Source organism: Scyliorhinus torazame, chromosome 8 (assembly GCF_047496885.1).
Source record: "Scyliorhinus torazame isolate Kashiwa2021f chromosome 8, sScyTor2.1, whole genome shotgun sequence".
Lineage (NCBI taxonomy): Eukaryota > Metazoa > Chordata > Chondrichthyes > Carcharhiniformes > Scyliorhinidae > Scyliorhinus > Scyliorhinus torazame.
Genome location: NC_092714.1, coordinates 179,343,432 through 179,360,114, shown reverse-complemented (window position 1 = coordinate 179,360,114; position 16,683 = coordinate 179,343,432). Strand labels below are relative to the sequence as shown.

Below are 16,683 nucleotides of genomic sequence, written 5' to 3'. Positions count from 1 at the left end.
CACACCTAGGGAAAAAGCCATGTGCTAGGAAAAGCAACAAATACATTAAAGGGAGAGGTTGGTTGAACTCCATGATACATTTTGGGGTTCTGAAAAGCCGCGCCCATAACACATGTAAAGAGCACCCTACTTAAGCCCACGCTTCCACCCTATCCCCGTAACCCCACCTAACGTTTTTGGACACGAAGGGCAATTTAGCATGGCCAACCCACCTAACCTGCACATCTTTGGACTGTGGGAGGAAACCGGAGCACCCGGAGGAAACCCACGCAGACACTGGGGAGAACGTGCAGATTCCGCACAGACAGTGACCCAAGCCGGGAATCAAACCTGGGACCTTGGAGCTGTGAAGCAACTGTGCTAACCACTGTACTACCGTGTGGCCCTTAATTGGAAAAAAAATAATAAGGCATTCTTAAAAAAATGTTTTTTTTTTTTAAAAATAGTAATATTCTGAATTTATCACTGTAGTGTTTGCAATTCCATCATTTTATTGGTACATCAATTCATATTTTAATTAGGATTCGGTACAAGAATTGAAAAAGAAAATTATCTTTTCCAAGAGTGGGCATTAAATGCACATTCCCATGGTCATACTGATCTTGGTTATATTATTTCATAATTACATTATTTCAAAGAATTTTTATTCTTTGGAGCCCCTAATAATTTAGTTGATGAGGACACTGCCTAAATTTAGTACAGACCCACAGAGAGCAGAACGTCCCAGGATCTGTGCTGAAGTAACTGGTTTCAGCTAGCTGGAGCTTTGCAATTGGCCTCATTGCAATGCTCCCAGCTGGCCAATTAGGTGGTGGTTAAAGAGAAAGGGTCATGGTTCTCACATTTAGCTGCTATCCAATGGTTCTACTTCCTGCCGCCAATAAGACCAGGGAACAGCTATGAGCCCTTCATGTTTGACTGGTCTGCTGACATGCAATGTCAGTGAAGAATCAAGTCACTGGAGGAAGGCGTGTGTGCCCCCCGCCCCCCCAATGGGTTTCTAAGCTGACAGGTTGAGCAAGCGACTGCCATCGTCATCCTCTTTGGCTGGGCAGAGGATATCACCCTGTCCAATGTCAGTTCCCGACTAAAAGAGGGCTCATTGTGGCTCAGACTGGAATCAGAGCGAGGATGGGAGATCTTAGCCCTTCCCCTCCTGCTTTGTGGCACTCGCTACGTCATTGGAACACACAATGCCAGCGAGCGGTTCCTGGAAATCACTTGGTGTCACTTTTGAACAGTTCTATTAAATCACCGCATGATCTAATATCACACACAATTTTAGCCAGAACCAAAACCAGAAGCAATTACAGTAGATTCGAGGCTCAATGCTCTTGTATGTTTTATCTCACAATCATAAAAATTGATATCCTCAACGGTTAATAGGGGAGATTTTCCTCGGTTTAGCCCTGGACACAGCCGATATTAGAAAGCCTCCTGTGTCAGCTTTGACTCGGTAGTGTGGTGAACCACTGTTATTGTAGTTCCACTGTTACTTACAGCGCTGTATATATTCTCTGTTACTGTTTGTTCCGTTGTTACTCACTGCGTTATATATTGTTGTTCTTCCGTGGCTCTGCCCCCACTGGGTGTTGTATATAGTTGACTGATCTGTAGCCCTGTCTCCAGTCTGGGTTCAGCAGCAGACAGGCTACATCTTAGAGTATTAAAACCATTACTTTGTTTCCTACAACTTGCCTCGTCTGTAATTGATGGTGCATCAATTTAATACTCTAAGATAGTACGATGGATAAGTCACTCAAGCCTGAGCAATTGGACCTGGACCCAGAGGCAGCCACGATCTTCCAGCATTGGCTAAGCTGTTTCGAGGCCTACCTCGACTCTTCCACTGAAGCCGTCTCAGGGGAGCATAAGTTTGGGTCCTCAACGCCCGGGTGAGCCACCGAATATTTACCCTCATCAGAGACGCGGCCACGTACGACGAGGCGATTACACTCCTCAAAGGGAAATACGTGAGGGCAGTAAACGAGGTGTACGCCTGTCACCTCCTCGCCATGAGGCGTCAGCGCCCAGGAGAATCTTTGGCCAAGTTCCTGCGTGACCTGCGGGTACTCGCCCGGAATTGTAGCTGCCAGGCAGTAACGGCTGTTCAACATACCGAGCTCCTGATCCGGGACGCCTACGTGGCCGGCGTTAGGTCTGACTACATCAGTCAGCGCCTGCTTGAAGGGGATACCCTCGACCTAAACGACACGGTGCGGCTCACGAACCCCCTGGAAGTGGACTTCCAGAATATGGATGCCTTCACGCCCGACATCCTCGTGGGCGCAGCCATCGCCCGATCCGGGAGTGTCACAAGCCTGTGCCGCGCAGCAGCCCGCCAACTCCGGGGGACCGTCCTGCTAGTTCTGCGGCCAGGGACAGCACTCCAGACAATGCTGCCCAGCTCGGAACGCGACCTGCAGCGAGTGCGGTAAGAAGGGCCACTTTGCAAAAGTCTGCCAAGCCCAGCTTAAAACGTCCAAATCCTGCCGCGTGGTATCTTGCCTGTCGGGACCGCCCCCTTCTAACGCGTCATCCACCTCGTGCGACCCGTGGAGTCCGCCATCTCCACCGCAACGTGCGACTCATGGGGGCTGCCATCTTCTACGCGACCCGTCACATGGGACTCGTGGGGGCCGCCATCTTCGACGCCACCAGCTACCACCGACCAGACCAGCCACCTTCCGCAGCTCGCCTCCGTCACCCTCGACCAGTCCTGGCCCCGTCATCTCAAGAACTCCATGATGACCGTCCGGATCAACGGGCACGAGATGACCTGCTTATTCGACTCCGGGAGCACGGACAGCTTCGTCCATCCAGATACAGTAAGGCGCTGCTCCCTCCGAATGTTTCGGGCGTCCCAGACAATCTCCCTGGCTTCCGGATCACACTCTGTTGGGGTCCGGGGGTACTGTGTCGCAGCTCTTGCGATACGTGACGTAGAGTACGTTAACTTTAACTCTACGTCCTCACCTATCTCTGTGCTCCCCTTTTAGTAGGCCTAGACTTCCAGTGCCATCTCCGAAGCCTGACCTTAACGTTCGGTGGACCCCTGCTCCCTCTCACCGTCTGTAGCCTCACGACCCTTAAAGTCGCCCCACCCCCGCTCTTCGCTAACCTCACCCTGGACTGTCAGCCCATCGCCACCAGGAGCAGACGCGACAGTGCTCGGGACAAGGCCTTTATCAGGTCAGAGGTCCAGCGACTCCTGCAGGAGGGGATCATAAGAGGCCAGTACCAGCACCTGGAGAGCCCAAGTGGTGGTCGTCAAGACTGGGGAGAAGCTCCGGATGGTCGTCGACTACAGTCAGACGATCAACCGGTACATGCAGCTCGATGCGTACCCCCTTCCCCGCATATCTGACATGGTCAACAAGATTGCGCAGTATTGAGTCTTCTCCACGGTAGACTTGAAGTCCGCGTACCTCCAGCTTCCTATCCGCCCGGAGGACCACCTATACACTGCATTCGAGGCAGATGGGTGCCTCTACCACTTCCTCAGGGTCCCCTTCAGCGTCACCAATGGGGTCTCGGTCTTCCAACGGGAGATGGATGGACTGAATGGTTGACCAGTACGGGCTGCGGGCACGTTCCCATATCTGGATAATGTCACCATCTGCGGCCATGACCAGCAGGACCATGACACTAACCTCCAGCGTTTCCTTCACACCGTTAAGCTCCTTAATCTTACATAGAATAAGGAGAAGTGAGTTTTCCGCACGACCCGCCTAGCCATCCTCAGCGACGTTGTGGAAAACAGAGTCCTAGGGCCCAATCCCATGCGCCCTCTCCTGCAACTTCCCCTTCCCCACTGCCCCAGGGCCCTGAAGAGATGCCTGGGGTTTTTCTCGTACTATGCCCAGTGGGTCCCCAACTATGCGGACAAGGCCCACCCACTCATGAAATCCACCCCTTTTTCTCCTGTCGGCTGAGGCCGCCCGAGCCTTCAACCGCATCAAGGCAGATATTGCCAAGGCCACAATGCATGCTGTGGATGAGTCCATCCCGTTCCAGTTGGAGAGCGATGCGTCTGACTTTGCTCTGGCCGCTACCCTCAACCAGGTGGGCAGGCCCGTGGCTTTCTTCTCCCGTACCCTCCAGGGCTCCGAAATTCGACTCTTCTCCGTCGAAAAGGAAGCCCAAGCCATTGTGGAAGCTGTGCAACATTAGAGGCATTACCTGGCTGGCAGGAGATTCACTCTCCTCACTGACCAACGGTCGGTTGCCTTCATGTTCAATAATACACAGCGGGGCAAGATTAAGAACGACATGATTCTGAGGTGGAGGATCGAACTCTCCACCTACAATTACGACATCTTGTATTGTCCTGGGAAGTTCAATGAGCCCCCAGTTGCCCTGTCCCGCGGTACATGTGCCAGTGCACAAGTAGACCGACTTCAGGCCCACCACAATGACCTCTGTTACCCGGGGGTCACCCATTTATTTCATTTTGTCAAGGCCCGCAACCTGCCTTACTCCATCGAGGAGGTCAGGGACCATGACCAGGGACTGCCAGGCCTGCGCAGAGTGCAAACCACACTTCTATCGGCCAGATAGAGCGCACCAGGTGAAGGTTTCCCACCCCTTTGAGCGCCTTAGCATACTTCAAAGGGCCTCTCCCCTCCATCGACCGTAACGTGTACTTCCTCAACATCGTTGATGAGTACTCACGTTTTCCCTTCGCCATCCCATGACCTGACATGACCTCGGCCACTGTCATCAAGGCCCTGCACAGCCTTTTCACCTTGTTCAGTTTCCCCACCTACATCCACAGTGATCGGGGCTCCTCGTTCATGAGTAATGAGCTGCGTCAGTTCCTGCTCAGCAAGGGCATCGCCTCAAGCTACAACTCCCGGGGAAACAGACAGGTGGAGAGGGAGGACGCGACGGTCTGGAAGGCCGTCCTCCTGGCCCTACGGTCCCTAGAAATCTCCCGCTAGCAGGAGGTCCTTCCCGATGCGCTCCATTCTATCCGGGCGCTCCATTCTATCCGTTCGCTTCTGTGTACTGCCACCAACGAGATCTCTCACGGACGTATGTTTGCCTTCCCGAGGAAGTCCACCTCAGGGGTCTCGCTCCCGTCCTGGCTGACAGGGCCTGTCCTCCTCCGGAAGCATGTGAGGAACCACAAAACCGATCCCCTGGTCGAGTGGGTTATGCTTCTCCACGCTAACCCACAATATGCCTACGTGGCACATCAGGACGGGCGGCAGGACTCAGGCACCCGCCGGTTCCCCACCCAACCCTCCACCGTCTACCTCCATTACCATTGCCCCCGCACCTACAGCATCTCCCCCTCTGTCGACGCTTCCGGAAGAAGAGGACGACACGCTCCCGGATTCAGAGGTCTCGACACCAGTGCCCAAACCACAGCCGGGACTGAGGAGATCACAGCGGACGGTTAAAGCTCCTGATAGACTTAAATCTATAAATTTGCTTCACCCCCGCTGGACTTTTCTTTTTTTTTTTTTAAAAAAAAAACAGGGGGTGAATGTGGTGAACCACTGTTATTGTAGTTCCACTGTTACTTACAGCGCTGTATATATTCTCTGTTACTGTTTGTTCCGTTGTTACTCACTGCGTTATATATTGTTGTTCTTCCGTGGCTCTGCCCCCACTGGGTGTTGTATATAGTTGACTGATCTGCAGCCCTGTCTCCAGTCTGGGTTCAGCAGCAGACAGGCTACATCTTAGAGTATTAAAACCATTACTTTTTTTCCTACAACTTGCCTCGTGTGTAATTGATGGTGCATCAGGTAGTACTTTGGCCTCCAGTCAGGAGGTGATGGGTTAAAGTAACAGAGACTGCTGACACTTACAGTGCAGTACTGAGGGAGTGCTGCACCTTCATGATGCAACATTAGACCAAGGCCTCATTTACCATTTCAGGTGGACATTTAAAAAACCCACCAGTTGAAGGACAACTTTGGGGGGGGGGGGTTGCTCTCCTGCTGCCCTCACCAACATTTATCCCTCGAATAACACTTCAAAATATTACCTGGTCATTTATTTAATCATTGTTGTGTACAAATTGATTGCTGCACTTCCCACCATACATTCTTGGTTATAAAGCACTTTAGGATGTCCTGAGATTAGAGGCGGAGCACAAGTCTTTCTTGCACATTGTAAACGAACCCACCTAATTCCCCCAGTTAAATGAATGGAGGAAAATCAGGGGCTTTCCTTTATAGACCAGCTTTTTTTAATGCTGCAAATATATACTTTATTCATAAAATATGTGAAAGAAACATTACAAAATATTTCAAATTGTCATAAACAGTAAAGTGCAATGATATTCACATTGTTTCCAGAGATTAAGATGCACTCTGAGGTGCTTCAATTCAGTAATGAGACGATTACAAATATTTCAATATTTTCGTTACAGGAAGTACAATTCGGTTCCAACTAAATACATTGGTCATGTTGCACTCTGGAGATGCTTCAACAGTTACATACGGTTAGGATTAAGCCCACAGTCCATGGGGCTTTTGCAGTTACCAGCCTCTCGGTCTACATTGGCTGAAAGGTCTTAACTTCAGAAACGTTGCCCCTGTTTGCAATGCAGCCACGCTGGCACCCAGCAAAATGCTCCTTTAAGTCTCAAACCTCATTCACTATAATAGGGAGCGGGAGCGCAATAAGGGGGAACATTTTCTTTGAGGGACCTTTGCTGTTATAGGTGGAAACATTCCAGGGCCTTGAGCTGAGCACATAGCGAACGCAGTGAAACTGGAAATGGCCACATCCCAACTGCTGGATTGGATACAGATATATTCCGCAGATCCATGGTTTTAGCTCACTTGGCTGGACAGCTGGTTTGCGATGCAGAGCAAGGCCAGCAGCGTGGGTTCAATTCCTGTACTGGCTGAGGTTATTCATGAAGGCCCTGCCTTCTCAACCTTGTGGTGATCCTCAGGTTAAATCACCACCTGTCAGCTCTCCCCATCAAAGGGGAAAGCAAGCCTATGGTGATTTTACCTTACCTTATTCCCAGCTTCAACAGCCACCAACACTCTAAACAGGATTCTAGAGAAAACCAGCATAGACATTGGGGCTAGTCTATTGAGCCCCTCAATCACGTTCCATCATTCAAACCGATCAGTGATGATCTGTACCTCAACACCATTTCCTTGTCTATTGATCTCAGTATTGAATTCTTCAATTGATCAATCATGATAATCTTTTGCAGGAAGCTCATCCCACATTTATACTACCCTGCGAATGAAGAAATGCTTCCGAATTCACTCCTGTATGGGCCGAGCTATAATGTTTAAAAATCATGCCCCCTCCCCACAATGAAAAAAATCAATCCTACTGATTTTTTTTTTTCTCATAACAAACACCTCGATCAGTTCACCGCTCAATCTTGTACATTCATGGGAGTACAAGCCACTGTTATTCAATATGCAAGCTGCACGATGCAGTGTAATATAATTTGTGTAATGAATTAATAGACAATGTCATAGTAAAGAACTCGCACAAAGTGCAAACGTATCATATTGTTAATCATTGCCAATGACGTCCAGGAACAGTTCACCAGTTTCCTCTTTACTTCCACCCAACACCCAAATCCTGAACAAAAACAATTCTGATCGGACTGCTAGATTTGGATTCCTGTACTTCATGGACTACACTCTCTTTCCCTTCAGATCCAACGGAATTGCAAGTTATCAAAGACCAAGCTAACCAGCGTCTTTCTAGTGGTGAGTTTTCTAAATACAGATGTTTACTGCTGTCTATTTAAATTTGCTGAACTGCAGCATTTCTAACAATATCAGCACAATTCTGAGAAAATCTCACTCCGATTCTCCCTGAATCAGCACGTGGCTATTTGCATAATCACCCCAGACCACTTATCATCTGCAGTGTTGGAACCAATCAAAACAGGCATGGAGGAGCAAAACGATTTTAAGTTGTTGAGGTCTGATTTTCACCCCTTTTACTACATGTCTGGCTTCCAGGGAAAGAAGTGCAACAGTGAACAACCGCCAACAACTCCTTGCATTTACAAACTGCTTTAAACATAGTAAAAGCTCCCAAAGGGCTTCAAAGGAGCACAGGTCAAAACTGACAACGAGCCAAAGAAGGAGCTACTAGTCAGCTCGGACTGCTGTTTTACTTGTCGAGGCACTGAATGCAAATCTAACCTATTCAACAAAGATGCTTTCTGCTGGCTGGATGCTGATGTTTGAAACAAATCTGGACAAATTCCACATAACAAGTCCACAATAGAAAATTGTTCTCAAAAGGACGAAGCAAGGCTCTTTCACCAGTCCTGAAGGAGGAAGCGCTTCCTAAGTGGTACAGCTGCTGACTGGCCTCCGCTATATTCCCAGCACATCACATTATGTAGATTAATTAAGTTAGCAATGTCACTTAGACTGGGACAATGCAAGCTTTAAGCACAGAAAGAACCAACCATGTTTATCTTTGATCGGGCAATTCAAAACACTGGAGAGCTAGTTTCCTGCTATCGTGTACCCTCCTGTATTTCTGAATATTTATCTACATAAAGAAAGACATGAATTTGTATAGTGCCTTTCACTTGTCCCAAAGTGCTTTAAAGCCAATTAAGTATTTGTAGCCACTGTGTAACATAGGCAGCCAATTTTGACACAGCAAACTCCCATAAAGAGAAATATGATAACCAGATAGAGGTAGTGTCCCAAATCCAGCTATCCGAAAGCCACACTTATTTTGAAGCTACCATTCATGGATTTTAATGATAATAACTGAATGGCTTTTTTGGCTAAGTGGGGTATCCAGAAACCTGTTAGCGACCCGTTTTTAAACTGGTTCGAGCGACCCTCGACTCCAACCGACCTGGCTTGGCCCCAATCCACCAGATCGAAGCATCCGACCCAAAAACGAGTAAGATTTAGAAATAGGGCTTGGACTCAGCCCCGAGGTTGCCAGTTCTGAGACACTGTAGCTGCAATCTGTTATCAGTCATGATGGTTGATGGATAATTACTGGTCAAGATACCAGGATAACTCCCCTGCACTTCTTATAAAACAGTGCCATCGACTCTTGTTACATCCACCCAAGGGCAGGTGAGGACTCAGATTGACAGCACATCCGACAGTGAAGCACTCCCTCAGTACTGCACTAGTGTCAGCCTAGAATTTGTGTTTGATTCTTTGCAGTGGGGCTCAAACCCACTATTTTTTGCCTCAAGAGGTTATCACTGATCCAAGACTACTTACTCTAAAAGGAGCAGTAATCTGTGCCTCAACCACTCCCGCCAGCAATACTCTCCATATCTCAGTATTCATCACGATAAGGGACTCATGACAACTTCAAGCTGATGCATTCCCCCACCTCTCATCATCAACAAATCTCATACCACCTCTGCAGCAGAATTTCAAAGAAGAGCAGGGGAACTTCTTATTGTTCAGAACAACATTTCTCCTTCTATTAACGTCACCATAATTGATTATCTGATCGCTATCAATCACATTGTTATTTGTGAGAGCTTGCTTTGCAGAAATTGGATGCAACATTTCCTACATTACTACAGCAACTACTACAGAAAGTATTTATCTGGTTGTAAAGATCCTTGGAAGTTGTGAAAAGAGCTGTGCAAATACCAAGTCTTCCTTGACCTCCTTTTTTTTCTCCCCTATACTTTATCTCATCACTTACTTCTCCTTGCTTTTCACCGTCACTTTTGCAATTTAATAACTCATGCCCTGTCACAGGCTCCCTGTTGGTTCTTTCCCCGAACTCTGCACTTGGTCAAAACTATTAACTCTCGAACGTCCTCCAATTCTGATGAAAGGATATTGACCTGAAACGTTTAACTCTCTCTCTACAAGATGCTATCTAACCTCTGAGTATTTCCGGCACTCGCTACATTTAATTCCAGGTTTTTAAGATTTCCACAGTAATTTGATTTTGTTTAAGAAATTGAAATAAAATGGCTTGTGGTTTTAACAAAAAAAAAAAAAAAACAGGAAACATTAAGACAAATATAAAACAGTAAGAGAATGAGGAGAAAAAACAAGAAATGGAATTTGAAAAATGTAGCTTAAGAAAATAAGAGATAGGCATCCGAGAGATCATGAGCCACTCAAGCCATTCAATATCCTGGCTGATCTGATCCCTGGCCTCAACACCACTTTCCAACCTGTTCGCCAATAGTTAAAAAAATGATTTGAATATATCCAACGTCTCAAGTCTCCACAGCATCCTGGCGTACAGAATTCCAAAGATTCACAACCCTCAAGAGAGGAAACTCCCCCTCATCTCAGTCTTACAATGAGTGACCCTGTGATTCTGAAACCATATTCCCTAGTTTTAGTAATGAACTAATTAAAAGGTAATGCTTCAGCAGCTACATTACTATAATAAAAGTCTGTTTTAGCAGTGTGTGGGAGCTGAAAAATGATTTTTTTTTAATGATGGCTGTCCAGGGAGCCTGGAGTTTCACTGCATTTGCCAGTAGGTGCAAGAGCAGGAAAGAAAATGGGAAAGTGGCCAATTATATAAATTCCCTGCATGTGTATTATACACAAAACAAGCAACCATGTTATAGAAAAAAAAGCCTGCAGTACAAGCACAGGGTAGAATAAAAGCACACATGAAACAGTGTGCAAAGACTGCCATTTTGCGCAGAGTGCCAAGTTGCACACACGGCAGGTATGGGGTACAAGCCCTAGAGCTCAGGGTCTCTGCAATACGGAGGTGAAGGGGTGGGTGGAGATAGAAAATAGAAAGAGTCATCTTTGGGCAATTATTTCTTGCCTCCTAGCTACCCATATGAGAGTAGGATTGGCAGGGCTCCAAAAGCAGATCGGGTGCCTGTCACTCATCTACAGTTTGCACACATGGTCCCGGGGAAAACTAGGAAGAGAAAAGAGGCATTCATACTCTCACAATGTCTATAACAAACAATAAATGTAAAAGTTCTGGCTAGAGATTCAAATGACATCAGCCAAGAAAACTGCCAAATCAAATGGCACGCAACTCCCTTGAAATCCTATTAACATTTTTACAATGAATTCCGGATAGATGTCTTCATCCAAATTAGGAATTCCAAAGGAGCATTCACTCCCATTACAAAAGATTCCTGGATTCAACAGAACACAGAATGGGGGAATTTAACAGTGCTGTGTTTGCTGGGGGAACCAGTCGACACAGCAGTTCCTGTGAGTCGACGTACCCTGTCTTTGACTTTCAGATAGAAATGGTCTTAACAGGCTTTCTCTTTCTCTCCCCTCAAAAAGAAATTCATTTTAAAAATAAATTTAGTGTACCCAATTCATTTTATCCAATTAAGGGGTAATTTATCATGGCCAATCCACCTACCCTGCACATCTTTGGGTTGTGGTGATGAAACCCTCACAAACACGGACCGTGACCCAGAGCCGGGATCGAACCTGGAACCTCAGTGCCGTGAGGCAGCAATGCTAACCACTGCGCCACCGAGCTGCCCTTCAAAAAGAAATTCTGAAAGATAATCCAACAGTTCTCGAAATAAAACAACCGTAAAAAGCACAAACAAACCGAGGTTCCTGCATATCACAATCCAGCAATCTACAAAGAAGGAAAAGAATTACATTCATGCAGCACCTTTTGTAACCTCAGGCTGTACAGAAGTGTTTTGCCGCCAATTAAGTACCTTTGTGATGAGTTTACTGCTGTAATGTAGGAAATACGGCAGCCAAGTTTAAGCACAGCAGGCTCCCACAAACAACATTGTGATCATGACCAGATAATTTGTAGCAGTGATGTTGGTTGAAGGATTGATCAAAGGCACCAGAGAGAACGCCTCTGCTTCTCTTCAAAATACTGTCACGCCATCCTTCATGATCATCTGAGGGGGAAGGCGGAACCTCAGTTCAACGGCCGAAAGACAGCATCGCCTCTGACCGTAAAGCACTCCTGCACTATTTTGCTCGTGTGTTAGAGTCTCTGAAGTAAGAATTGAACCCACAACCATCTGACTGAGAAGGGGAGTGTACTACACACTCAGCTGGAAGTGTGAGCTTGGGGACACGAGGCAAGCACAGGATTGAGCTCAGCCAAGATGTAGTCTCTTAGGCCAGAGGCTTTATTTGGGAGGCAAACAAATAAATAATTGCCACTTAGACAAGATACCAGTGGACGACAAAGAAGAAGTCCAAACCTCCAGAAGAGGAGAGAAAATAATTGGTGAAAAATGAAAGAAAATTCTACTCTTCTGAGCGAGTAGCTCGAGTATAGCTGACTGGAGCCAAGCATTGCAACAGCTGGAGAACTATAACTTGCTTCCTGTGCACCTCTGGGGTGCCAGAGGCCTAGAATTAACAAGGATTCAAGCTTATGATCACTAGAAAACCACAACATTAAAGCCCCTGTATGTGGACGTCCGATTAAAGATATGCTTCAGAATGTGTCTTGGTTCTCACTCCCCACGCAGGCAAGCAGCATGTCAGCACTCACAGCTTTGCCTCGCATATAAAAAATGGGCATATGGGTGAAAGGCTGGGAAGTTGGCATCACCTGCTTCCTAGCCAGAAAGGAAAGTAATTAAATGCAGGCATTACATCCTAGTTACCAACACAGGAACTGGAGGCCACTTAACCACTCGAGCCTGTTCCACCGTTTCAATTAGATCACGGCAGATCACAATCCTAATGCCAACTTAGTTCTGTGACTCTTAAAAGAATCTACCAATCTCTAATATTAATTTTTAAAATGTTATTTACCCCAGTGACAGCATTTGGAGGGGGGGGGATTTTTGGTCGAGGTGGTATGTAAAGGAAATAGTTCCACCACCCTTTAGGGGCTAAACGTAAAGTAGTCATAGTCCCTGATGACCATAGGCTGCTTTCCCCTTTGAGAGGGAGAGCTGGCTGGTGGTGATTTAACCTGAGGATCTCCACACCGCAGGCGAGGGGAGGGGTAAGGTTGAATAACCTCAGCCGGTACGGGAATTGAACCCACTCTGTTGGCCTCGTTCTGCATCACAAACCAACTGTCTAGCCAACTGAACTAAACTGCCAGTGTTCCCTGCCAGCACACCAAATTTTAAGATTATTCAGCGGGATTCCCAGCCCCACCACATTTCTGCCTCAACCCACCGGCGGAATTCTCCTTCACGCCGGTCGGTCAATGGGGTTTCCCATTGAGGGACAGCCCCACGCCGTCAGGGAACCCCTCAGCTGCCGGCAAAACGGAGCATCCCATCGGCGGAGAATCCCGCCCGTGGTTTTTGTTCTAAGATTTTCCAACGAGAGGAACACCAAAGTGGAGGAGCACAAAGTCTCAAAGAATTATTTGTTTAAAAAAAAAAAAAAAAATCACATGTCGATGTCTTCCAACACCATCGCAGAATAATATCAGTGAATTCCAAGCTCCCTCTCTAAATCTGTCTTCAAGGCTTGCAGTTTTCACCTGCGTGTTAGGAACATAGTTTCCACTCAAAAATACATTTCTTTCTCTTAAATCTTTTCCAGGTTCTAAACATTGTTCCAAAATCTAAGGTAGTTCAGCACCTCTTGCATTCTTTCTTAAAAAACAAGAAGAATGTGCTCTTTTAATCAATGTTCCTTTCAACTACCAGCGTTTTTCTCCCCCTCTCTCGGTCATAATTTTTCATACGATCAGTCTGTGAAGTTCTGAATGAACCACCTTGTTCCTCCAAGCTATAGATATACCTGCCTACAAGCGCTATTCCTGAATGCACACACCACATTGAGACCAAATTACCTCATACTCGTAATTCACACTTCCCCACCATCTGAAAAATGTTTGCACTCGTCATCACCCTCAGCATTTCCTTCTCAGTCAAGCTTGATATCATCTAAATCACTAGCCCTAATTTACTTCAATTTATCTTTCACTCTTTTAATCTTGGTACTAACCTGCACCAAGGAGTCGAGGCTCATCACCTAAAATTTAATTTTTTTTTTTAAAAATCGGTTCTTCCCACTGCGTATCAATTTTTTCCCGTTACAAATTCCTCCTGCATCTACATTTATAATGGAAAAACACCTATGGAAACTTACTATACTGCAAGTACACCCTCCCACTATGAGAGGCACTACAGCATTATTGACAGTATAGCACAAGTTTATTGTGATAAATGCATGCATGGAAATTTATATAGGCAACACAGAAATAAAGACAGATTGCATGGCTTCGGTACAAATCATCCTCCACCGTCTAACCTGACCCCACGTGAAGATTACAACTGATCTTCATTCCCCAAATACAAGGTCATGGCAGATCAACTGGTGGTATTTAAAAGTGATTGATGGAGAACAGGGGAGGTCTGGCCATGTGGGAAATCAGAAGGTTCCCTGACTGCTCCAATGAATGTGCCAGTGCTGTGGAACCATCACCTTGGCCCCCCTTTTCCCCCTCTCCCAGTGAGTCCTGCACCCTTTCATGGAAGCAAGACCATTCCTGAAGGGGGTGTACTCAAATTACATTTGAAACTCAGCCCCCCATTCAGAAATTTTCAAAATGGTGGTATGGCACATCAGACAAAAAAAAGGAAAAACCTTGATAAAGTAAGAGGCACATAAAACACTTTCCACACTTCAGGGTCATTCATCATCAGAATATTTAAACTATAGAACACTCTATGCTCACCACCTTCTTTCACACATGATAGATTCAGTCTTCAACTGGGTACTGTCCACATAGAATCTTTCACATGTCCACCCCCCAAAAAAATCAGAGAATAAAACTGTTGCACTTGGAAAATGATCCTTTCAAATAGCCTGCACAACATGCACACTTAGGGGAAAAGAATGCATTTTAAATATGCTGCATGTAAGAGCTGGTGTTGTGGATTTTTTCAGCATCAGTCTCTCCATATGGCTGCAAAACAGTTCCTGCCTCCCTCTCGCAGGTATGAATCATTCTGCAGTCCTCACTGTGACTACACTTACACTCTTGCTTTCATCTAATTAAATGATAATTCCTCTGCATGCTTATTCATTCCCTTTGTGCTAATATCGCCATCCCAAGGCCACCCTGTTCTGCCTCCCTGAGGTCAGGCTTATTCCTTTCCTTTTTCAGAAAAAAGACAAACTTTATCTAATAAGGACACACAAACAATATCAGGGCACGATTTATCTTGCTGGCACTAAATGCCTCTTGGGCCAATTAAAGATGCGCATTTGTTTGCTCGTTTGGAAGAACAGTTGCTGTTAAATTAAATTCATTAAAAAGAACAATTTGCAGCCCCCAAGTGTCTTCTTGCTGAGACAGTTGCATTACTGCGGATGGGATGAATGTGAAGAGGAGGGTGGATGAGAGGGGGAAGACATGATTAATATCCAAAGACATCCTTCAGCCTTTCTGCCTGCCTGTGTTACCTGAGCTCCTGCTGCAATCCCCTCTCCAGCTCTGCCTCTGATCCGCTCTCACTCTCCCCGCGCCTTCAGCTCATATCCCTGCCGGCAAGGCGGGACTCCACACCCAGCCCGGCCTTCTCATTGGCCCGGCCTACGAGCAGGCACCGCCCCCGCTCACCCCGCTGTGGGTTCCGATTGGTCCCTCTGCCTGTCTATCATCTCCCTGTTGCAAAGCGGTGCCTGGCGACCTTTCGCTGTCAACATTAATTAAAGCGAAACCGAACGCTCCCTAAGTTATGCTGCAATCACTGGGTATTGCTGCATGCTCTGCACACTTTATCCATTTTTAACCAGCTGGCGATGGATTAATGATCTTATAAGCACAGCATTTAACTGTAAAGTCGCACTCCGGATTTAATAATGTACACCTGTAAATGGTGTTAAAGAAATACATGTATTCCTGTTACCTCAGCGCCTCCCCAAATGGTTCCTGGCCAATGAAATACTTGAAAGTGCAGACAACATTTCTCAATGAATTTCCACACAAGGTTTCCCAAATGTCATGATATTCATATAAACATATCACGGTGCAATCACACACACACACTGATGGACAGATCAACAGACCAATCAACACACACGCAACATCACAGCCAATCACCAGTGAGAGCACACGCACTATAAAACAGGGAACGCCACAGTTCCCGCTCTTTCCAGCAGGAGATAGAACATAGAACATTACAGCGCAGTACAGGCCCTTCGGCCCTCGATGTTGCGCCGATCTGTGAAACCACTCTAACGCCCATCATAGAACATAGCTCAGAGCACAGAGCTCACAGCGTGCCACTCAGACATACACCATGTGCTGAGTGCCTCTCTAAGATAGTGTTAGGGCTGGGCCCACAGGTTAACGGGTAAAGTACGAACCACAGCCATGAGTTAACAGATGTTGTTATCAAGAGTAATAAAACAGAGTTGTACCATCTACAACCGTGTTGGTTCGTTTGTATAGCGGAACACCCAACATGACACCAAAGAACAAAAGACTTGCCAACCCTACAGTGTTGAGTGACACAGTGGTTATGTGGTGAACGTATTATAGTAACCATTCACCACTGTACTACATTGTACCATGCTGTTGCGCATGTGGGCTCCGCCTATGGACCATTGTACTGTACTACACTGATTGTATCATGTTGGTGCCCTTGTGGGCTCCACCCCCTTGAGGGGAGGTATAAAGAGCAGCTACCCTGTAGGCAGCTCTCATTGAGGATCAGTCGCAGGCAGGCACTGTTCTAGTTGATTAAAGCCACTGTTCACTTCAACTCTCTGTCTAGTGTGAATTGATGGTCGCATCAATTTAATCAACTACAACATCTCGATGGAA

The 16,683-nt window shown here is 46.5% G+C and overlaps 1 protein-coding gene across 5 annotated transcripts in view; it reads right to left on the bottom strand.

Annotated features, from left to right (window-relative positions):
* Positions 1 to 15,396, bottom strand: part of LOC140428279 (engulfment and cell motility protein 2) — a 292,926-nt gene extending 277,530 nt beyond the window's left edge. For 4 of the 5 annotated variants that reach the window (XM_072514575.1, XM_072514578.1, XM_072514577.1 and 1 more), the window contains exon 1: positions 15,318 to 15,396. The gene's annotated coding sequence lies outside the window, so the exon portion shown is untranslated. Of the gene's footprint in view, positions 1 to 11,626; positions 11,788 to 15,317 lie in introns of those variants that run through there. The other variant, XM_072514576.1, reaches the window with a different exon arrangement.
* Between the last annotated feature and the right edge of the window lie 1,287 nt (positions 15,397 to 16,683).